Source organism: Gossypium arboreum, chromosome 4 (genome assembly GCF_025698485.1).
Source record: "Gossypium arboreum isolate Shixiya-1 chromosome 4, ASM2569848v2, whole genome shotgun sequence".
In the NCBI taxonomy this organism is placed as follows: domain Eukaryota; kingdom Viridiplantae; phylum Streptophyta; class Magnoliopsida; order Malvales; family Malvaceae; genus Gossypium; species Gossypium arboreum.
The window spans coordinates 4,742,079-4,766,634 of NC_069073.1; the positions used below are offsets into that span (position 1 = coordinate 4,742,079).

Here is a 24,556-nt window from a genome sequence, read left to right on the forward strand (position 1 = left end):
AGAATAAATCCATAATTAAAAAAAAAGATCGAAACTTGTTTAAGAAAAAAAAAAACAAGATGAAGAAGGGATTTTCAGGTTTCAAAGGAAGAGCCGTTTTGTGACGGAAAGATTCTAGTTAGCTGCAAGTGGGATGACAATATATTGAAGAGAGAAAGAGTTGAATAAGAAGAGAAACTACAGATTGGGTTCGGAGGAAATGGGATTAAAAAAAGGTTTAAATTGATAAATTGGGAATTTGTTGATATTATAGTGGAAGGAAGAAGCATGAAAAAGAAAGGAAAATATTTCAGACACGAGAAAGAAAGGATAATGGTGAGGGTAAAATTGAAAGCTTTAGCTAATTTCTTACCCACCCATTCCCTGAATCGTCATTCTGTAGGAAGACCACCAAATGCTAAATAGCATTTTTGCCCTGAATAAACTTGTATGGAATAGGGCTGTAATAGCTTATTATACCCAACCAAACAATGGTTTAATAATGGGTCCCTTGAATTGAGCTTTAATACATAGGTATTACAACCAACCAAACATACTGTTAGAGTTTCCACCGCTTATATTATATGAAATTGTGATTTTTTTAATAAGAAAATAATAAATTATATTTTTTCTTATCTTGATTTATGTCTACGAATGATATATATATATGAATGTAATTGATTAGACGTATAGTTTAAGTGGAGAGAAGGATTTATGTAATAATTTCTGCATTCGATACGTACGTTTACACTTTCAATAAAGGTAATGTTACCTTGATAAAGAAAAAGTAAGAGGTCAGGTTACCTGGCTTTTTCCGCGCAAACCCTGATTCCAGACCTCGGCCATTTTAATTTGGGTATTCGTAAAATAATTAAATAATTTCTTCATCAGTTCCAAAAATAGAAGACAGAAATACAATAATTCCTATGGCAGCCGTGTGGTCTCTTCTCATGCTCCTTTCTTCATTCTTTGTGGCTAGAGGAGTTGAAGACAAGCATTCAAAAGGCACCATTGGGCTGGGATATTCGCTTTCCCCCTTAACTCCACCCACCTCATTGGCTTCGCCTTCTGGTCGTTTCGCATTTGGTTTTTACAGTCAAGGCAATGGCTTTTCAATTGGAGTTTGGCTGGAGGGCAATGGAAAGACAGATAACAAAGTTGTATGGACAGCAAACCGTGATGACCCGCCGCTCCATGCAACTGCTACTCTGACACTAAACGAGAAAGGTTTGCTTCTTTCGAGCGGTGTGAGCGGAGAAAATAAAGTTATTGCTTATCCAAATGACTCGGCTGTCAATGTCTTCTCTGCCTCCATGCTAGATTCAGGCAATTTTGTGCTCTACAACAAAGTCAATCATACCATTTGGGAGAGTTTCGAGCATCCTACAGATACCCTTTTAGATGGTCAGGCTCTATTAACTGGTCACTGGTTGATCTCCAGTTCTTCAGAGAAAGATCACTCAGGTGGAAGGTTTCTTCTAAGTATGCAAGGAGATGGGAATCTCGTTCTATACCCTCTAGACGTCGATGATGATATTACAACTGCCTATTGGGCCACAGATACTGGTGGTGTGCATCGTTCACTCCTATTATTTTTAACTCGACAGGCTTCCTACAACTTATCGACAACATTGATTCCTCCATCTACCGAGAAATTAATTCCAGATTTTATCCAGAGGTGAGCTACAATGACCACAACGAGAACACCACCACCACCACCAGCAACGACAGTATCGTTCACAGTGCAAGCCTTGATGTTGATGGAAATTTCCGGTTATATACCCATCAATTTTAGCCAAGTGGTGGATTTCGAACTTCCCGAGTGTCGCGTGCGTTGGAGGATTCCTGTAAAGTTATAGGCTTTTGTGGTATCAATAGCTATTGCACGTTTAATGATGACAGAGCTTACTGTGCATGCCTTCCCGGCACTGATTTTATCGATCCTCAACGCAATACCCTCGGCTGCAAGAGAAATTATAGTGAAGCACATTGTAAAGGAGGGAAGGACAATATACCGCTTTATGACATCACTCCATTGCAAAATATGGTATGGCATACAGGTATATTTTACAGTGAAGATCTAATGTCCATGAGTGGCTGCCGCCAAACATGCTTGGAAGACTGTAATTGTGAGGCAGCACAGTTTAGCGATGGAGTTTGCAGGAAACAAAAGCTTCCACTATGGCATTTGCTACGACAACAAGGTGCTAATGACGAGAGTTCCACTTCCACAGCTTTCTTGAAGATGGGAATCAGAAGCCTAGAAGCAGATGACGGTGCTGTTCCCGATGAATTAAAGCCCAATATCAAACGGAAAGATCCGACGCTGAAAATTCTTCTTTTAACTTTCAGTCTTGTCGCATGTTCATGTGCTTTGCTTGCAATCTCTGGTGTATTCATTTTTAAATTTCGAGTTCTAAGATACAAAAGGCTGTTGGAAATTGGAAATTTGGGCCTAACTGGAGAGCTTACGTTGATATCGTTTTCATACAATGAACTCAAGAGAGCAACGAATGGTTTTAAAGAAGAGTTGGGTAAGGGATCCTTTGGAGCAGTCTACAAAGGGTCCTTAAACAGAGGAAGAAATTTGATTGCAGTAAAGCGATTGGAGAAGTTAGTGGAAGAAGGAGAAAGAGAGTTCCAAGCAGAAATGCGAGCAATTGCCAGAGCTCACCACAAGAATTTAGTTCGACTTTTGGGATACTGTGCTGAGGACTCCAAGAGGGTGTTGGTGTATGAGTACATGGGCAATGGCTCCCTTGCTGATCTACTGTTCAAGTCAAGACAGAGCCCTGATTGGGATGAAAGAACAAGAATAGCCTTGGATGTAGCTAGAGGAATCCTCTATTTACATGAGGAGTGTGAGACCCCAGTCATTCACTGTGACATAAAGCCGCAAAACATATTGATGGATGATTATTGGAGAGCTAAAATTTCAGACTTCGGGCTGGCAAAACTGTTGATGGGGGATCATACAAGGACCTTCACAGTAGTGAGGGGAACTAGAGGATACATGGCCCCAGAATGGCATAAGAATGTTCCAATATCAGCGAAGGCTGACATTTACAGTTACGGAATTGTGCTATTGGAAACTGTGTTTTGCAGACGAAACTTGGACACCACTGTATCAAACCCAGAGGAGATCATTCTGTCGGTTTTGGTGTATAAATGTCTGGTTGAAAAAAAGTTGGATAAGCTTGTGCTTGGTGAAGAAGTAGATAAGAAAAGCTTGGAAAGAATGGTGATGGTGGCACTTTGGTGTATCCAAGATGAACCAGCACTTCGTCCTTCCATCAAGACTGTAGTGATGATGCTGGAAGGCATTACTGATATATGCGCTCCCCCATGTCCAACTGCTTCCTCCATATAATTCAAGTCACGACCCAGCAATCAATCATCTCCCTCAGAGTGTTCGTGTAGTTTATGTTACGTAAGGACATCTATATAACTAGGAAGGAACTAATGACCTAGAAAAATGGTTAAATTTCAATTTAGTCCCTCTATTATACTTAAATTTGAGATTGAATCTCCATACTTTGGTCCTTTTATTTTTATAATGTTATTAATAACTCCAAATAGTTAATATAATTAACTTTTCAATTAAGATGTTATGTGTTTATATATAATTTAAATGTTCTAAGGGTCTCAAAGACGAACACATATCTTTCCATTTCTTTTGGATTTGTCTTCTTTCTTTCCTTTTTTTTTTTTTTTGACATTATAAGACAATGATCAAACTTCAATTATAGCTCCTATAGTATGTTGAAACTTGATATTTGATTTACACACTTCAATTTTTGACATAATTTGATTCTTCTATTTTTATAATGTCATTAGTTAGTCTAAATACTTATCTTGTTAATTTAACAATATTAAGTATTTTAATCGAAATCTTACATCAGTTTTTCTTAAAAATACCATTCCAACAAAAAAAAAATATTATTTTATAATGATGAGTTCAAACAGGGGTTTTTAAGAAAAAATTCACATAGACGTTTTCAATGTTAATTTTTATTGTTATACGACTACCAAGTGACTTTTTTTTTTAAATTTCAAAATGTCAAGCCAATGAATTTAATATAAGAATTTTAATTGTGGTACAACTTGACCAAAAAGTTTAAACCCGAAAAGTATAAGGGCAAATTTTTTAAAAATAAAAGTAGAAGGACTAAATTCCTAATGTATGAAGTGTATAAGAACTTAGGGTATATTTTAACTTTCAAGGTTTTACTCCATTTTTGGTTGAAACCAAAATATTCACCATTGGTAGCTGTAACTAATCTCCCTCACTGTAAGTGCTCCCTAAACAATAAACAGTTGGTGATGAAATGTGATTCATTCATATTAATTATGCATATTTTTTTACTCCATTCGAGTATAAAATTAAAAGGTAAACTACACAAACGATCAATCAACTATATAAAAAAAAATCATTTTAGACACCAAAAATAACATGTTTGTAATTTAGGCATTCGTATTTTAATCACTCCCATTAAAATGGAAGACGGACGTTCACGTGGAATTTTTTAAAAATTATGTTAATATTTAATAATTTCCGACCAATAAATTTTTTCCACGTCTGAAATTCTTTTAGCCAGAACCTAAGCTAATAGTGAAACTAAGGAAAATTTTTCTTCATTCTAGTGCTAGAAAAAGAATTGCAGTCACCCTTTCCTTTTCTCGCCCAATCTCAGCCTCAACGGCCTCCCTCTCTAGTTTCTCATGCGCTGCTTTGGCTTCCTTGATGTGCCTCATCCCGGCTTGCCACCCCAAGCTTTTTATAGTGGAGGTTTTTAAAAATTTTAAATAATAAAGGTAAAATTGTATTTTAGTCCTTTTAAAATGATAAAATTTTAATTTAATCTTTTAAAAATTATAAAAATATAAATTAATTAAATAGTGAAATTATTTTTACTATCATAAAAATTATAATTTAATTTTAACCCTTAATTTTTTTTTCTAAATTTGACCCGATATATAATTTATCTAAAACCTAAAATTAAATGATAGGTTAATTTTAAAATATTGTTTATTGTTAATACAAAAGGGTTAGAAGGAAAGTTAACATAAATCATACTCCACCTTTGCACTATATTTTATACATGCTTTGTTTATCATCATATAAATTGACAGATATAATATAAAGCAAGTCAAGTCTTGTGAAATATTGATAGAATAAAGCAGGCATCGTGGGAGGCTTATTTGGTTATGGTTTAACTTAACATATGCTTTTGGCTTGGAGTGAAATAATATAAGATTGAATACTGATATTTTATTTTCTTGTGGATGATATTATTAACCATATGGCATGGACGGTAGGCTAGGGAATTTTTTACTCTTTATGTCATCCATATTTACCATTGATAACCACAATAATTTATTTTTCAATATAAACATGACTTATAAAATTTGACCCACTTCACATTAAAATAAATCTGTGGTAATTTAAAGATTAAAAGATGTTATATATTCAAATAAGAATTAAAAAATATTGTTGGTTTGAATAGTTTATGAGACATAAGCAATGTGTTTGGAAGAAGTGATTAAATAAGTGGATATTTTTTCAAGCTCTGCGATAACAAAAATATAATAGGAGATAACAAAAAGTTTGCTTACGCAGCTCGCAGAGCCAAGCTCAGTGAGAAGTATTCACTATCTCCAAACACTTACAGCAAGTGACCTTAAATCTATGACACTCAAGTGACAATTTCCTCACTTTTGTACCTTTGAAGACTAGAACCCTCGCCACTAAATTCACCTCTGTGAACTAAGCATGTAAAACCACAACCCAAAGGTTTTACAATCAAATGCACTCTTACAAATAATGTTCCTCACTTGAATAGATTAACTGCTCTCAATTCTCGAACATAATCCTATACAAGTCTCTCTATTATATAGAGTTGTTCGAGACTTGCTAACATAGAGAAGATCTATAGCAATCTTTTGTAAAACAATCACTATATAAGTTTAATAAAATATAATAATAGCAAACAAGGTAAACAAGAATTATTGGTAAACAATGATTGTTGGTAGATAAGTTGAATAAAATATAATAAATAAAATATAAGTCTTTAATGTTACAAACCAATCCAACTTCCTTATCTAAGGGATTAGATAAGTATGATTCGATTCGATTTGATCCAACCCTCTTATACATTTCCTCAAATGATATGATATTCATTAGTGGGCTAGATACGATCCACAATCTCAATATAACCAAAATATTTGGCTCAATAAATTGCCAACAACTCAAATATGGAAATAGCCTAACCTATCGTAGTTGGTCAGGGAGTGGGCACTCCCTCAGACACTTCTTCAATCTTTCTGTATTTTCAACAATCTCCTCATTTGGAAATTTTTGAACAAAACACAAACAAAGTAGGAAGCTTAAACATAAATTTACGACTTGCTCCCTCTTATTATATTTCCTTTTAATCCAACAATAATGAATCATAGAAAATATATGCAACCAAAGCAATCATCATTTAGCAAAATCAAGAAACAAACCTCCAAAAACAATAAGTTCCAAAAAGCAACAGTAACACCAATGAATTTGAAGCAAAATATGAATCTCCCCTATCACTAGTAGTTTCCCTTACTCTTTTCTCCCCTTTTTTATCAACAAGATTGCCAACTTATTTTTTGTTAGGAAGGGATATTAGATTAGCACAAAGAACCTTTTGCCTATCTATGATCTTCTTCATAATCTTGGATTCAATAAGAAGTCTGATAATGTGCCTATCGTTGGCTTTAATAAAGGATGTAAGATCCTTAATCATCATTTTATGAATATCATAGGGAATAACCTTGGGGCCTGGAGAAGTTGGCACTTATTGGGTCTGAGGTGCTTCTTCTTGCTCAACATCATCATATCAAAATTACTTCCCTCAATAGCAACATCACCTCTCCCCCTCAATAGGACCCATTATATTTAGACAATAACAATTCAGGGCCTTCTTTATCATTGTAGGGCTAACTTCATACCATTCTCTACATAAAAATACCTTTTAATGCAACTTACTATTTTTGTTACTTAATACTTTACAGCAAATTAACATAAAACTTCATAACAACATTACAAACACACAACTTGACATAACTCATTGACCTTAACAAACCATTTTTTCTAATAAGTACATCTATGCCATGACCATCAAACCCTCCAAAAATATGATAATAGGTTAGATGAAATGATTTGGTATCAAAGTATTATTGGTAAATTGTGTAATATATATGTTTACGTAATATTAAAGGCTAGAAATGAGTATATGTAACTCATAACTTTGCTGAAATGACATAATTGAGTTATTGGTTTGGTTGTTTAGGTGTTGCAAAATGGTACCTTTTGGAAACAAAAAATTACGTCGCGACGAGGAATCAACAATAAGATGTGTCATGACCTAGAAACCCCAATCGCGACGTCAACCTGATAGTTTGCAAACTTTATATTTTGGTCCTAATTCGACCTCAAGTTAACATATGAGCTTTCATAAGCTCTTATAAGACTCGAATATTATTGAAAAACATAGTGTGAGAGCGTGATGTAGTTAGTAGCATGTGAAAAAGGTTAAATTGGATCGGTGTTGCTCTGACAACGAAAGTGGCATATAGAGGGGTGCTCCTAGAGGTTGTGCCTTGGAGTTTTAGCCAAACAACAAATTATTTGAGATTTACAGTCAAAATTGTAAATGAGATTGTTAGGTAGAAATTTTAAATGATGTATGTATTAGTATCAATTGTTGTGTTTAGTTAATCTATTGGAAAGTGAATTTTAAATAATGTTAGTTAATTATCCAAAATTTGTACCATCCAGAACCTGGACTCAGTGAACGGGTCAGGAATTGGGTGTGTAACGACTCGTGTTCAGTGAAATCAAAACAGTGGTTTTGGGACCACAAATCCGGAGTTAAAAATTTTATTTAATATTTTTTATGTGGTCTATAGCATGTTAGAAGTATGGTATAAAAATTTCATTAAGAAATTTTACCGTTTGTTTGTTAAATTTGTAAAAAAGGACTAAATCGCATAAAGTGCGAAAGTTGTGCTCTATTAGATAAATGTATTAAATAGGTATAGAATGTTAAATTAGAGGTCTTTATTGCATAAATAGACCATTAAAGAAGATAGTGGATGTACATGGGGTGAAATCATGAATAGTCAAAGTTGGTAAGGAGTTAGTAAATTGTTGACTAATGTTAAAGTAAATAAAATAAAAACAAAATGGCCATCTTCTTCTTTCTTTTTCAACCAAAAATATCAACAAACTAAGAGCTTGTAAAGCTTGAATTTTTCAACCATAAACTCCCTTGCATGTAAGTGAAATTGGTGTTTGTTTTTGTTGATTTTTATATTTTTGGAACCCTTATAGCTTAAGCTAGCTAAATAGGGGACTAATTTGAAAAATGGTTGAAAGGTTAGGGTTTTTCCATGAAAGCATGATAGTTTTTTGTGAAGTTTAATGGAAGAAAATGAAACCTTGTTGGGTGTTAAACACTTTTTGTTAAGTGATTTTTGATGTAAAATTCAATTAGGGTTTAATTTGTGAAGTATAAAGATTTTGAGTTATATGTGTGAAATTCGGGCTTATATGGGCTGCTATGAGCACCTAGATAATTCGGTTAGGCTTTGACGTGGATGAAATTGCATAAATTTTATTTTATGAGCCAAGGGACTAATTTGTAAAAAGGTCAAAAGTATATGGGCAAAATGGTATTTTTTTCCTAATATGAAATTGGATTGAATTGAATAGAATAAGCATTGAATTAGTTAAATTTGATTATATAGATCAAGAAAAGCAACATTCGGACCTAAATCGAGGCAAAGATAAAGTGGTAGATTGATCGGTTGATTTAATCCATACAATTACGAGGTAAGATCATACAGTTAAACATTTAATGTTTATTTATTTAATTGATGAATGATATTATGCACTTGTACATATCTATTGTTGAACTTTGAAATGGAATTAAATGTTCAAACAAGTACATCGCAGGATTGAGTACAAATGTTTTTATGCAAATGAGGAATTCACGGATAAGACCATGGTTGGACCATGGCAACATTAGTATGTAAGACATAGCCGGGCTATGGCATTCTGATGATAAGACCATAACTGGGTTATGGCACTACGAATGTAAGACCATGGTAGGGCCATGGCATTTTGCGTAAAAGATTATAGTTGGACAATGCCACAAGGAAAACAATGTACTCATATCCGTAAGCCGATCTCAGATTCAGAAAGATGAGGTAAGTGCATTCATCGATATTTAAATAATCCAATGAGCTTAGTAATAATATGAAGTGATTCGAGTTAAAGTAAATTAGTGCAGGTATTCGCAAGAATTACAGAAAGTAATTCATAGTGGAGATAGCTATACACGGTTAACCTAATTACGATTATGTGATAAGCTTTGAGCCGAATTGTAAATTTCCTATGTATTAATTTTGATAAGTTAAATTGTGGATGCTTTCAAAGGTTGTTTTTAATAGTCATACGAACTTACTAAGCTTAACTACTTACTCGATTTATGTTTTTGTGTTTTATAGTGAATTGGAAGCTCGCTCGATTTGGAAGTCGTTGGAGATTGCGTCTGTAACACCCCCACGCCCGAAACCGTCACCGGAGTCAAGCTTGAGGTGTTACTAAACTTATCTTACCTTTTAAACAACTCTAAACCACTTATTTTAATTTTTGGAATAAACTGTTTTTCTGCGTCATGGTTTCTTAAAAACCCATTTCTCGAGTTTTAAAACTCAAAATTTAGATCCGTAAATTTTTCCTGAAACTATACTCATATATCTATCTACTAATTTTTCTCTAGAATTTTTTACTTGGCCAATTAGTACAGTTTATTAGTTAAAGTTTCCCCTGTTTCAAAACTCGACTACACTGACCTCTTCTTACTACGAACCATGTTTCTTCCTGTAAAAAATTCATATGACTAAGCCGTTTGTTTGCCTCAAAACTAGATTCAACAAGGATTCTAAAAATATAAATTATACCTTCTAATTATTTTTGTACAATTTATGGTGAATTTCCAAAGTTGAAACAGGGGATCCAGAAATTGCTCTGACCCTATTTCACTAAAACTCAGATATCTCATAAAATATAATACCTTTACCTGTTTTGCTTATTCCATAAGAAAATATAAATAATAATCTTTAATTTCATATATTATTCATCTTCAAACTATGTTTCTACAATTTTTAGTGATTTTTCAAAGTTACGTCATTTCTATTACTTGAATCTGTTTTTAGGTTACTTTCACATTTTTCATAATTTTCATGTGATAATCATCATTCAATCATACATATTAATAAACATGTATATCATCGGCTATTTTATTAGCTAATCACTAGCAAGTATTTACACATCATTCATTGTTCATATTATACCAAAAGTAGCTAAGTTTCTATACATGCCATACCCAAAACAAAACGTCTAGTTATACCGAGTTATTTCTTTGATAGTGTGATCAGCCTTGACGTTTCCTTCGATCCCGAGTGACTAGATAAGTACTATAAGAAGAAGAAAATAAAGAGATTAAGCACTAGGCTTAGTAAGCTTACAAGCAAATAAATCACAACATTCAACATAATGGATAATTATGCATAATATCATCTAACATCATAAATTTCTTTACTTCTCAATTTCTATCTTCTTCTTTATTCCCTTACCTTCTTTCTTACGACCTTTCCTTTTCATAAGTATAATCTACTTTTCCTTTGCTGTTAATTCACTGTAATTTAACTCGTATCTGACCCGTTGAACCACTCGGAATACTAAGGATACTAGGGTCGTTCTGTCTATCAATATCCCGCCAATGCCATATCTTTGACATGGACTTACATGAATTATTCCTCTCCAATGCCATATATAATATGGACTTACATGGCTCAATCCTGTCTCCAAAGCCATATTTCTAATATGGACTTACATGGCTCATTTCATTACGTCTGTCAACCCTAATATCCTAACATTCCTAGGGTTCAACCGGGCTTTCTAACACTTTTCCTCTGTCACTTCACCTTAAATTCGACTTTAAATATTTTCATAACATAATATATAAATGCTGAAATTGACAATAATACTGTAAAATAAAAGAATATTGCATTTATTTTCTGTAACTTACCTTGATACAAAATGTGACTAAACTTTACAATTTAGTCCTTTACTTTTCTTTTCCCGATCTACTCCCAATTTCGTTCTTCTTGATCTATAATAGCAAATTTAACTTATTTAATATTCACATTTATTAAAACAGTCCTTGACCCAACTTTTGCAAAATTATATTTTTACCCTAAACTTTCACATATTTGCACTTTTTCCCCAAGGCTCGTAAATTAAACTTCATCCTATTTTCTTATGTTTTATGACATGCTGATCATTTTTCCTTCTATGGCAATATCAAAATCACACTCTAACATATACTTATGACTATTGGTATTTTTTCCAATTTAAGCCATTTTACTCGTTTTCACTTAAAACCGAGTAGCATAAGTTGTTTAACATAATTTAAAACCTCATATTCTATCATAAAACACCAAAATACACAAATTTAGGCTATGGGTATTTTTCCAAATATGAACCCTAGGTTGAATTATTGCTAGAATAAGCTTAATCAAGTTCTGGGACTCCAAAACGTAAAGATCATTAAAAACGGGGCTTGAAATCACTTACTATGAAGCTTGAAAGTTGAAGAAACCCCAGCTATGGAGGAGAGCAAAAATCGGCAGAAACTAATTGAGAAGATGACCATTTTTATGTTATTTTTTCATTTTTAATTCATTTAATATCCAAATGACCAAATTACCCCTCCTTACTAAACTTTCAAAAATTCCTTCCATGTCCTAATTTTTGTCCATGAACTTAAAATTGGTAAAATTGTTATTTAAACCCTCCTAATTAATATTCCAAAGTAATTTCATACTAAAAACTTCTAGAATGCAAGTTTTGTAATTTATTCGATTTAGTCCCTAACCTCAACTTAAGCACTTTATGCATAGAATTTCATCACAAAATTTTCACACAATCATGCAATCATACCATGAACCTCAAAATAATAATAAAATAAATTTTTTTACCTCGAATTTGTGGTTTCGCAACCACTATTCCGTTTAGGCCCTATTTCGGGATGTTACAGCGTCACACTATCAAACTCTCATTTTGGTATTTTGGATTTTGTATATTTTGGGTTAAATGGCATGTATAGGTGTTTTGGTTAAGGTAGCCTATATGTTGGTTGTATAATTAGCCAAGTGAGTTGGCTTGAGAATGATATATGTTTTGATATGTAAGTATGTATATATATGGCCTTTTGATATGTTGTGTATAGTGGCTTTGTGAATGCCTTGTTATGGATTGGTATCTTGCGTAGCAAATAGTTGGAATTGAGATGAGCATGTATGCTAGGTTAGGCACAAGGTCTAAAGCATGTAATTGACCATTTAGTTATACTTTAGAAATATCTTTGGTATGTTTAAAAGTGGTCAAATGAATGTGCTTGTGGATATCATGTTGTATGTGTGGTTTGTGTATGGTATAAACTTGATATTGGTTTGCTTGAAGCGCCTATTTATGACATGGTTGTATGTGCATTGTTGAGTTTAGGTTGGCACCACTTTGGATGAGGAATATGGCTTGGAAAATAGCCTTTTTTTTCCACACGAGTGTGTGTCTCTGCCGTATGTGAAACATGGCATTGGTACACGACCGTGTGTCCCCTGATACTATTCAAAAATCAAGTTAATGGCTTCACACGGTCTAGCACACGGGCATGTGGCTTGCTATGTGGTACAAGTCAGTATACCTTCTATTTTTAACACGGCCTAGTACACGGCTTGAACACGGGCGTGTGTGGCCATTTCGTAAGGTACATAGCCTAACACATGGGCGTGTGGTCTGGCTGTGTGCGCCAAGTCAAAGAGTTATACGGGGTCAGACACGAGCTGGGACACAGCCATGTGATCCAATTTTGAATACCCACACGGCCTGAGACACGGGCATGTCTCTTGGTCATGTGAGAGACACGGTTGGGGTACACGGGCGTGTGACCCCTGTACCTTAAAAATTTTCAATATTTTCTCGAAAATTTCTTGAGTTATCGGTTTAGTCCCGAATCACTTCTAATGCTTGTTTTGGGCATCTAGGGCTCGTGTTAGGGACTATATGATTGTACTTGAATGGTTTTGGTTTGGATTGGGAATTGAACATGAAATGTATGATGGTTTGAGTTATAAGTCCAATAATGCTCTGTAACCCTGTTCCGGCGTCGGATACGGGTTAGGGGTGTTACAAGGTGTTATACAAAGTCCATGACAAATGCACAAATAGCATCTCATGGAGGTCAATTAATGAAATGTGGCTCATTTGACCCATTTGAACTGGCCCAATTCGTAGAACACGTAGAGAAACCCATATACTTGAAGCAGGTAATGCATAGAACTCCCCATATAAATTGTATTTTTTAGATTAACCCTTTTTGCATCATTTGTCAATAGCTCATACAATTAATTTACATATTTTGCTTTTTAACTTCGAAGTTATTTTTATCAAATTTCTTGACGATTTGACACTTAATTAATTGTTCTTGTGTATTTGAAAATGTGGCATCAATTTTTTTTTTTTTTTGTATTAACATAAGTGGCTCAGGACTTGATTTGGTTGTTTTAACTTACCCTGAGTAATTTGCTAAAGGTCATGTAAGCAAGCCATCATGTTTATGCTAAGACTAATAATTGCCTTTTCTGTTTGAATTTTGTCTTGAACTAGTTCTGATCTCATAAGTCTGGATGTTAGCAATTGATGAACTTTCTAGGAAACTGAATAATCGTTTTTAAGCAAAGAGATTGTGCATTAGAAACTTCAATACCTTGATGCTAGGAGTCTAAGTAGTGGCAATTCTGGTTCAAGAATCGGGATATATCAGTTATGAAGAGTTTCCAAATAAAGTTTGTTTTCTATTTTTGAGCAAGCCACCCTGGCTGGCATTAAACATTTTCAATATCTAGTCCAGGTAGTACCTGTAGTGAAATATCTGTTTCAGGGATTGGGATAAGTAGTGGTCTATCAATCTATGGAGAGTTGCCAATTAAACTTTGCTTTCCAGGTTTGTGAAAGAAAGTAAGAAACTTCACGGTATTATAAATTTAGATATATCAGGTAGTCTGCAAAAATTGTTTTCTAGTTTTCAGAAAGACAGCCTGGCTGGTTAACTTTAAAATGTTTAATAGATATGAAGTTGGATTGTATAACCATGCTGAAGTTTCTTGTGCCAGTTGATTTTAGCAGCAAGCGGTGCTAACTGCTAATCGTACTTCAGTTGTTTCTTGTAATGCGCAACCAGTAAGAATCATATTTGCTTTGGTATCTTCAATTTTAACATAGTTATATTAACAATGTAGAACTGCAGGAACATGTCTTTAGGTCACATGGTAGGATTGGGCCCGATTTCTGTGTATGACTTGGCCCTTGTAATTTAGGCAGCTGAAACAACAGCTGTCTTACATTTTATCTTTTGATTGGTGAGTAAATTAAATTAATATAAAGATGGGTGATTAAGAGGAGGCCAAAAAACAAAGATGGTTGATTAAGAATGATTTGTTAATGACTAAAGGATATGGTGGTTGCAGCAACGTTCTATGCATCCGTCTTGCTTGTTAGTAATTTGATTTGTTCAGTTTCTTGAGTTACCTCTAAAATTGCAACAAAATGTAGTCAAATGGCTTGTGTCAGTTGCATTTGCAGTAACTCTGATAATCCTTTATTAAAACATGGAACTTAATCAGTCTGTGTTGCTTTCCTGTAATACCAGACATAACAAACTGCTTGAAGGATCAAACATCATTTTGTCACTTTGATTTATTTTATGGCATACTCAGATGTATACATGAACAAAGTATTCATATACTAATTTCTACTAGTTAGCTTCGTATTTATAATTATTATATAGGGTTATGTTTGGTATTCTTATGATATTTAGATTTAGGGAATAACTTAAATATTTATTTTAGTTTCTAGGAGTTTTTGAAATTGAGATGTTGGGATTATAGATAATGGAGATTTTCATATGTGGGCTATCAGAGTTGGGTTTTTTTTCTTCTTTATTTCTCCCTAAGTTCATCTATTTCCTGCCTTCTGTTTTTATTTGATTCTTCAGTTTCTCTCTTTCTTCTCCTGTTCTTTATTAGCCTACTTCACGTTTTTGAGGTTCCATGAAATTACCATGGGTGAAGAAATCCAAAAGTTCTAAAGGTAATTTGAAGATTTGACATTCTCTTTTCTGCAATTGTTAGCTCAAAATATTCGCTCAAGAAAATCCTTTAACCATTAACTTAAGCAGGATCGTTAATCGAAAATGAGTCATGGAATTCATATCCAAAGCCACAATGAGTTATTTTAAGATTTTCTGATATTGGAGAGAACACCTTATACCCTTTGCCACGGTCATTATCTTAATTGTCACGAAATGAAATTGCTGTTTTTTTTTCCCTGAAATATTTGGGTAAACTGAATTGGCCTGCTTTGCATACTATGTAGACCCGAGTCTTATGATACAAGAGGAAATCCATCTGATCCAAACAAGGCAGGATTGTTTATGAATAGAAAATCCCAAGATGCTGCGGTTGGTGCTCTTGTACGGATGCTGAAGAAAGCCCCTCCACTTCGCCAAGACGTACCAAGTTCGATTAATTTTTCAGAAGCCTCGAGGCCAGAAATGTGGAATAACAACATCCAAGAGCAAAACCAGAACACAGAGGCTGTGACCGTTGAACATGATGCTTCTTCAATTATTACATCTTCTAGGCTTGTCGCATCAATGACAACGGCGGATGCATTAGAGGAACTTTGGAGTTACAAAGAGATGAAAAACTTGTTGCTCAGTGAAGGTGGTAAGTCTTGCATATCTGCCAATTTAACCTCTGGGGCTAAACATTCAGGCAAAGGTACATGAGACTGATCAACTTATGTGATATTGGTGTAGTTGCACATATGTACAGCGCTATGGTTTGAAAGACTACTACTACATGCTATACAGCTGAAGCCATTTTCCTCTTTGTGATCATAGGAGTATATATATACAATATAAAAGTTTCTAGTTAAGATTTATGTTAACAACAGAAGGGTTATCTGCTGGCCTCGAAAACTTTGTTAAAAGCACTTTTGTCTCTGATCCTAATAACATAATTGCACATAATTTTAGATGTTGGGTAAGGGTGGCACATTCTTTGATATACAGGCTTGCTGATGCTGTCATTTCTATTATTTTGCTTCTCTCCTTTGTTTCTCCTCCTGCATATAGGTTTTCAGTAGAATGAAGCGTATGAATTTCTAATACAAGTGTTTAATGCGGATATATTTACCTGTTTTAGATATACGCATCAAGCATCAAGCTGGCATGAAGAAGGAAATATAAATATATACTTGATGCCCATCTCTGACACGTAATTGAAAGGTTAAGGTTCACTCATTATTAAATGTGTAGGATCTATTTATTAAATGTGAAAATTAAATTTATAAATAATGATTAAACATGCATTAGATAATAATAAATGAAAAAATAATAGAATAAAATCAAGCCCTTGTTTTAAATGCATGTTGCATTGATCCCAGTCCTTTGTCCATTAATTTGCCATTACCAAATCTCTTGATATCCTCAATAAATGTCATTAAGTTCCAAATGAAAATGTTTCTTTTTTTTTTCTTTACAAAAATATTAACATCATCTTTGAAAATTCTCAGCGTAAGTCCTCTCCTTTTTGCATGAAATAATGCCTTACAGACCACAAATAATGTCTCTTGTTGCATGTCTTCGAACTCCAATGTCTTACCAAATGAGAACAGTCGCTCTTGGTTGTGATCCATCAACGCGCATGCTATTCCTGTTCCAGCTCGGCCTCGCTTCCTTGCAAACGGGTAACAACACTACTCTCACGGTCCGTAAGTCCCCAGGGAAAGAATGATCACATATTTCTTTTTATCTTATTTCATGGAAATTACCAACGTCATTATTGAAAAGTATGTAGGTGGAATTGACCAAAACGGTAAAACAAACTAGACTGTAAAAGAGAATGAGAATAAAAGTGAGAGTTTTTGATTAGTGTAGACGATGTGAACAGAGAAGATTATTCAATAACGATTTTAACAATTCAATGACTTAAATAAAAACTTTCGAATATGATTATTTTGTAATTTTTTAAAGTTGAATGATCTAAACATAAATAAATAAAATACATCACAAATTCCTGATCCAATTTGTAAAAGTAAAAAATCTACAGTTAATTTAGCAAATAATAATTCACACAAGAAATGGTTTTAAATTCCTAAAAGGAAAATTGAGCGTCAGAAAAATCACGAAAGCGGTTCCAAGTGAACCACGGATTTAGACTTGCATAGGTGCGACAACTTGACCAAGACTTGGCTCTTCTTTCTTCAAACAAAAGCAGTAACTTTTTATCTTCAATACCTCACAAATTTATGGCAATTTTTTTAATAATTTTATTATAAATTTTGATTATATCTATTATTTTTTACACAATACCTAGAATTAGGGGAGAATCTAGAGGGGGACTGGCATGGGCTCCGGCCCCACATAAAATGTAAAATTGTTATTTAGGCCCTCGAGATTTTTTAAAAATTTTAAATTAGTTAAGGTAAAATTGTACTTTGGCTCCCTAAAATTATAAAAATTTAATTTAATTCTTTAAAAATTATAAAGATATAGACTATAAAAAATTAAAATTTTATCCGGCCCCTTACAAAATTATTCTATCTTCGCCCCTTGTAATATCCCGAATTAAGGCCTAATCGGAATAGTGGTTTTGTGACCACTCACAAAACCGAGATAGAAATAATTATTTTATAATTATTTTGAGGTTTATGATATGATTGCATAATTGTGTGAAAATTTCGTGAAGAAATTTTTGGCATAACGAGTTTAATTTAAAGTTAGGGACTAAATCGAATAAGTTGCAAAACTTGCATTCTAGAAGTTTTTAGTATGAAATTGCTTTGAAATATTAATTAGGAGGTCTTAAATGGTAATTTGACCAATTTTAAGTTCATGGACAAAATTAGGACATGGAAGGAATTTTGGAAAGTTTAGTAGTAAGGGCATTTTGGTCATTTGGATATTAAATGAAATAAAAATAGGAAAAATAACCCAAAATGATCATCTTCTCCATATTGTTCTGCCGATTTTTGCTCTCCTCCATAGCTGGGGTTTCTTCAACTTTCAAACTTCATAGTAAGTGATTTCAAGCCCCGTTTTTAATGATTTTTATGTTTTTGAAATCCCGGTAGCTCGATTTGGCTTATGTTAACAATAATTCAACCTATGGTTCATATTTGGAAAAATAGCCATAGGTGAAATTTGTGTATTTTGGTGTTTTATGACAGAATATGAGGTTTTAAATTTTGTTAGACAACTTGTGCTACTCGGTTTTGAGTAAAAACGAGTAAAAAGGCTTAATTGGTAAAAATATTTAGTAGTCATAAATACATGTTAGAGTGAGAATTTGATGTTGCCATAGAAGGGAAAAATGATCAGAATGTCATAAAACATAATAATAAGGGATGAAGTTTAATTCCCGAGCCTATGGGGCAAAAGTGTAATTATGCAAAAGTTTAGGGGCAAAATGGTAATTTTGCCAAAGTTCGTATTAAGGACTGTTTTAATGAATGTATGTATTAAATAAGATTAATTTGGTATTATAGATCAAGAGAACCGAGATTCAAGTCGTGATCGAGGGAAAAACAAAGTTTACCAGGAATAGGCTCGATTGTTAAAATTTTTGTACCGAGGTAAGTTCATGTGTAAATAAGGTAGCATAATTGTTATTTTTAAGTTATTGATGTTAAATATATGATATTCTGATTTTTATCATGAAATATATGCTTTGTGGTTATTTTGAATAAAATGCAAATTAAGTGTATTATTTGTTAAATATAAAGTGCTCTTGAGTATTGGTTTGGTATTTTACGGAAGATGGCAAGGAGATGTGTTCGAGGAAAATCCCGTTTGAACCTTAGGAATAAATTAGGATACAAGTGACATGTCACTAGGATGGTTGAACATCCGAACTCGTTGAGTTGAGTCCGAGTTCACTTATGGATGTGAAATGTCCGAACTCGTTGAGTTGAGTCCGAGTTCGTGAGATGTAACTAGGCATCCAAACTCGTTGAGTTGAGTCCGAGTTCACTTATGGATGCGAACGCCCGAGCTCGTTGAGTTGAGCCCGAGTTCACTTATGGGCGGGTTACATGGTAGCTTGGCTACAAATGTGGCACTTATGTGCAAATTATCCATGTATCCGAGTTATATTCCGATGTGTTCAACGGGTAAAATTTCTAGTGAAATGGAAGAACACTTAAGATGCAGGTGACGTATTGGTAAGTATTGTGAAATGGACACCTTGGACAGGTATGTACCTAACCTTCGGGTTGAAAATAGATACAACAACGATAAGGTGGTAAGATGATTAATGATGTTTAGAAATGTGATATATGTTTTGGTGACACCATGCTAAGGTTGTTTGGTATAATTGTATTGTTATGTTACTTGTTATTTGCATATGACTTACTAAGCATTCATGCTTACTCCCTCCTTTTCATTCACTGTAGTTTTGAACAAGCCGGCTTAGGAATCGGGACAGGTCGAAGGTTCGATCACACTATCCGAAGGACTCTTTTTGGTAAATGGCTTGTAAAACTTAAGTATGGCATGTATAGCAATACACCTATTTTGTGTAAATAATTTTGTGATATGGTCATGATTTGGTTGAGAAAATGCTTAATAATGATAAGTCATGGAAAATGCTAAGTTAGATCATGTTTGATGTCATGGAAGTTTAATATGCTATCTAGATCATAAAAACTCATGAAAAGATGAAATTTGCCATAAATAGAATATTGCAACAACATTGACATGAGTTTGAAAATTTACTAAAAATCATAGAAATTGAATTTGGTGATGGATTAAATATGAAATTGAAGCCTAGTATGTCTAGTTTCATATAAAACAAATGAAACAAGTAAAGAAATTATATGTTATAAGATATTTGAATTTTAGTGAAACAGGGCCAGAGTGATTTCTGGATCCCCTGTTCCAACTTTATAAATTTACCATAAATTTTAAAAAAATAATTAGGTGGTGTATTTTATATTCTTGGAATCCTTATTGAGTCTAGTTTCGGAATAAATAAACTTCATAGTCATATAAACCTTTGACAGAGAGAAATATGGTTCGTAGTAAATAGAGGTCAGTCCAGTCAAGTCTTGAAACAGGGGTCACTTTAACTAATAAAATGTATTAATTGGCCCAACCAAAAATTCTAGAAAAAAATTAGTAAATATATATATGAGTCTAGATTTAAGAAAAATTTACAGATTTTGATTTCGAGTTTTGTAACTCGAGATATGATTTTTCTTGTAACTGTGACGCAGGTAGCTAGAAAGCTGTGAATGTAGAAATAAATGATTCGAAGTTCTTAATTTGATAAATTATGTTCGGTAACACCTCAAGCTCAACTCCGGCGACGGTCTCGGGCGTGGGGGTGTTACACCCCTGCCTAGAACTACTCATAACCCATCCCAACCCATAAATAGGAGAATAATGAGCTTCAGCACACTTGAACCCACGTCCTCCTGCTTTGACAATAATGTCCATGTCAATCGAGCTAAAACTCAATTGGCTATGTGAAAAATTACATTACTTGATATATATATTGTTTGATATCATCTATACTATATATAAAATGGTTGATTAAGTTAATATTATGAATCAATTCGACACCAACTCAATTATGAAATTATTAAAATATCCTTACTTTAAAATGTAATTAATATTATTGTAATAGTTTTTTGTTATTTCATACTTTTATATAATATTTAAAATAAAAAATCGAAAAACATTATTTAAGAATCAAATAGAAGACCAATAAATTTAAATAAAATCTCTTATCACTCCACCCATAATCATTTGTTGAAATAATATTATATATATATATAAGGAAAATATTTGGTATCTGATTAGTGAAGTTTTTATAGTCTACAAGTAGGACTAGGGTTTGACAAATGTCTTATAGGAGTATAATAAAATATTAAAAATAGAAATTTAAAAAAAAAGCGTATATCAAAATTTTAAAATTACTTATAAAATAAAAAATTTACATTGTAAATGTACCAAATATTTATCTTATTTTTAATATAAAATATTTTCTTTAAATTATAGGTGTAAAATTATGAACATGATAATAAAACCAAAAACTATAGCTTTCAAATTGAAAATTACAAGTGCTTTTTCTTATTTTTATATTTAAATAATAATAATATAATTAAATCTTAGTTTTATACTCTCTAATATGTCTAAATTTAAAATTTAATTTCTATTTTAAATTTCTAACATAATTAGTCTTTATATTTTATAATGTTACTAATTTGATCAAATAGTTAATATTATTAACTTTTTATTAAAACATTACATGGTTACATATAACTCGATCTTTGCAGAATGTCAACTAAGCCCAAAACATTCTCAAACTTGGAAACCGAAATATTCTAAATATTCAATTCAAGGTTGTATAATGCAACCAGGGCTTCACATCAGGAAAGAAAACATCGAGCAAATCAACTCCCTCCATTTGATTGTCACCATTTGCGAATAACCTTGCTTTAAACACTCTACTTTATCCGAAACTACTACAATCTGAAATCTGTGATTCCATCAGACTTTTCGATATCAAATTTCGTTGTCTCCATTTCTGAACGGGTTGATTGCAAAATCTAAATCAAACTCTGATACCAATTTGTTAGGGATCGACCCGTGTAAAAAACAGGATAGTAAAAGTGGAGAAGAACAAACAAAAATATTTTACGTGTGTCGAAACCATTCTTTTGAAAACGGGGATCGACTTTGTTTGAAAGTGAAAATTAAAACGGGAGTCACCACCAATCTTTTATCAGGTGTGATCGGATCACCTTTGTTTTAATAAATCAATTTTAGTTTACTAAAACAGGGCCTTTGGTCTACGAAACTTGAGAGAATGAGTTCGGGAGTCGGTTACGTGCGAGGAAGGATTAGCACCCTCGACGCGCCCAAAAAATTGGTACCGAATTGATTAGTTAGTGTCTTAATGTCGAAAATTAAAAATCGAGAAGGGACTTGAAATACGATCTTTTCTATTAATACTGATTTTAAAATTCTTGAATTAGCTTAAATCGATTTGTTTAAAGATTTCCTTATCTCGAGATATCAAGTATCACATCCCGTAAGTTAGGACACAATACCATGAATTCCGAGCACAAGGTCGTCTTTTAATTTAAATTGAAATCCGTGCATTTCAAAACTCAAAAGGATATTTAGCTATTTAGAACCAACAAGAGAACCGAAACCCGTAAGTTAGGGCACAATTCTTGATGTTCCAAAATGCGAAACATTGCCTTATTTATTGAAATTAGTAAAAACATAAATAAAAATCTTTAAAGTAATGAACAACAGAATGATATAAAATAGGCGGAGACAAAAATAAGCGAGTTGGAAATACATTGAAACAAATAATAAATATGACAACAATATTAAAATAATAACAATGCATGCGATATATTAAGCGTAATAATAGTATCCAATGTGAAATAAAAACAACGAATATATACATAATAAAGATATTAAGAGTATATACGTAAAATATATATATATTTATAAATAGTAATAGTGTTAGAAATATACTATATATAGTGTTTGAAGTATATATATAAAATAGTGAAAATATAACTAGTAATGTTAAGATATATATAATATATACATATGTATGAAATAGATATAAAAAAAATATGTACATAATATAGTGTAAAAATACATACATAATATAATTAAAATATATACATAAGATAACATGTAGAAAAAAATATATAAATAATATAGTATTAAAGATATATACATAAAATAGTATAATATATATATATACGTAATATAGAATTTAGAATATACTTAATATATTAAAAGAATATATATATAATATAATATTAAAAAATATAATAATAACAAAAAAAAGAGAGGGAGAGAGTGGGTGATTTCCGGCCACCGTCAGGTCCTAGGACCATGGAAACCCAGATTGGTGCCACCAGTACCGCAATGGGACCTCAAAAAAACTTTTTCGGTAAAAATGGGAAAGCTTCCTCCTTTTATTTTTACTTTCGTATAAAAGAAACAAAATAAAACTGAAAGGAAAACAATAAGCAAACAAAGAACTTAAAACGATAATAGACCAAGAAACCTCTTTTGCTTTGATATTTGATTAATCTCCAAAAAAAAAACTAGCCTCTCTAAAAACTAGCCTTTACAATAACTCTTCTCCTTGATTACTCTCAAAAAACCTCTCAAAAATCTTTTACAATAACTTTCTCCCCCAAAACTTCTTCCTTCTCTAAATACAAAATATGAGAAGGCTTATATAGCCATTTACCAAATATTTTTTATTGTTTATGTCTTCATTTGTAGGTACAAGTGGTGGTGGAGCAAGTGTGGCTAGTGGAGTAGGTGGTGGAGCAAGTGTGGCTAGTGGAGTTGGTGGTGGCAAAGGCTAGGATTTAGTTGAGAAAAGTTTAGGTTGTGGGCTAGGGTTTTTTTATTTTGATTTGGGCTTAGGGTTTGGGCCATTGGGATTTTGATGTAAATTGGGCTTTGTGTAGTTAAGATTTTGGGTTTTGGGTTTAATTTTGGTGGGTTAGGTAAGGTTAAATTGGGTTTTGATATAAATGGGTTAAAATTGGCCTACAACAGCTGCCCCTCTTTACTTATTATCGTGTAACGGGAATAAAGCAAAGACACAAAGAAAGGCCAATTTTGCCCGGTCTTACTAAGTATGGACTTCTTTGGTGCTCTTCTCATCTAGGTAGTCTCTTTCCAAACCACTGTATCTTGTTGTCTTGATCAAATCCACTGCATCTTCTGATATATGCCTTGTAGCTTCGATTTACTCCAAAGGTGACTTCAAAAAGATAAGATCTATAGCTTCAATCTGCTCTTCCATCGCTTTAGTCAAATAAAGTTTGTGGTCTTCTCTTCTGCAACTTTTAGAAAGGCAAGATCTGATATCCTCGATCAGCTCCACTGCAACTTCAATTAGCTTCACTGTAACTTCAGGGATATAAAATCTGTGTCTTCGATTAATTCCAGTCTTTATTCTTTACTCGGCATGTGATCCTGAGCTTAACTCATTTCTCGCAATATGAATTGACTCTTTAAAACTAGACATTGAAAACAGAAATTGAAAATAGCTTAGCATGTGAGCCAAGGCTCAACTCACTTCTCGCAATATGAGTTGATTTTTAAAACAAAATTTGTAAAACAGATTTTGAAAATATCTTGGTATGTGACCCGAGGCTCAACTCACCTCTCATAATATGAGTTGATTTTTGCAAAGCATAAATTAAAAAAAAAACATCAATTGAAAATACCTCGGCGTGTGACCTGAGGCTCAACTCACCTCTCGCAATATAAGTTGATTTTTTTGACAAACATAAATTGAAAAAAAAAATTAAAAATATCTCAGCGTGTCCTAAGGCTGAACTCACCTCTCG

At 33.0% G+C, this 24,556-nt stretch overlaps 1 long non-coding RNA gene and 1 pseudogene across 2 annotated transcripts; both read left to right on the top strand.

The window, feature by feature from the left end:
- The first annotated feature begins 830 nt into the window (after positions 1-830).
- Positions 831-3,630, top strand: LOC108458244 (G-type lectin S-receptor-like serine/threonine-protein kinase LECRK1; annotated as a pseudogene). Its single transcript, XR_008281491.1, has one exon. The product of XR_008281491.1 is annotated as a G-type lectin S-receptor-like serine/threonine-protein kinase LECRK1 (transcript).
- Positions 3,631-18,147: 14,517 nt separating this feature from the next.
- LOC128291499 (uncharacterized) lies at positions 18,148-19,782 on the top strand. The gene is made up of 3 exons (XR_008281304.1): positions 18,148-18,224; positions 18,695-18,781; positions 19,601-19,782. It is a non-coding gene; the product is annotated as an uncharacterized LOC128291499 (long non-coding RNA).
- Positions 19,783-24,556: the final 4,774 nt, after the last annotated feature.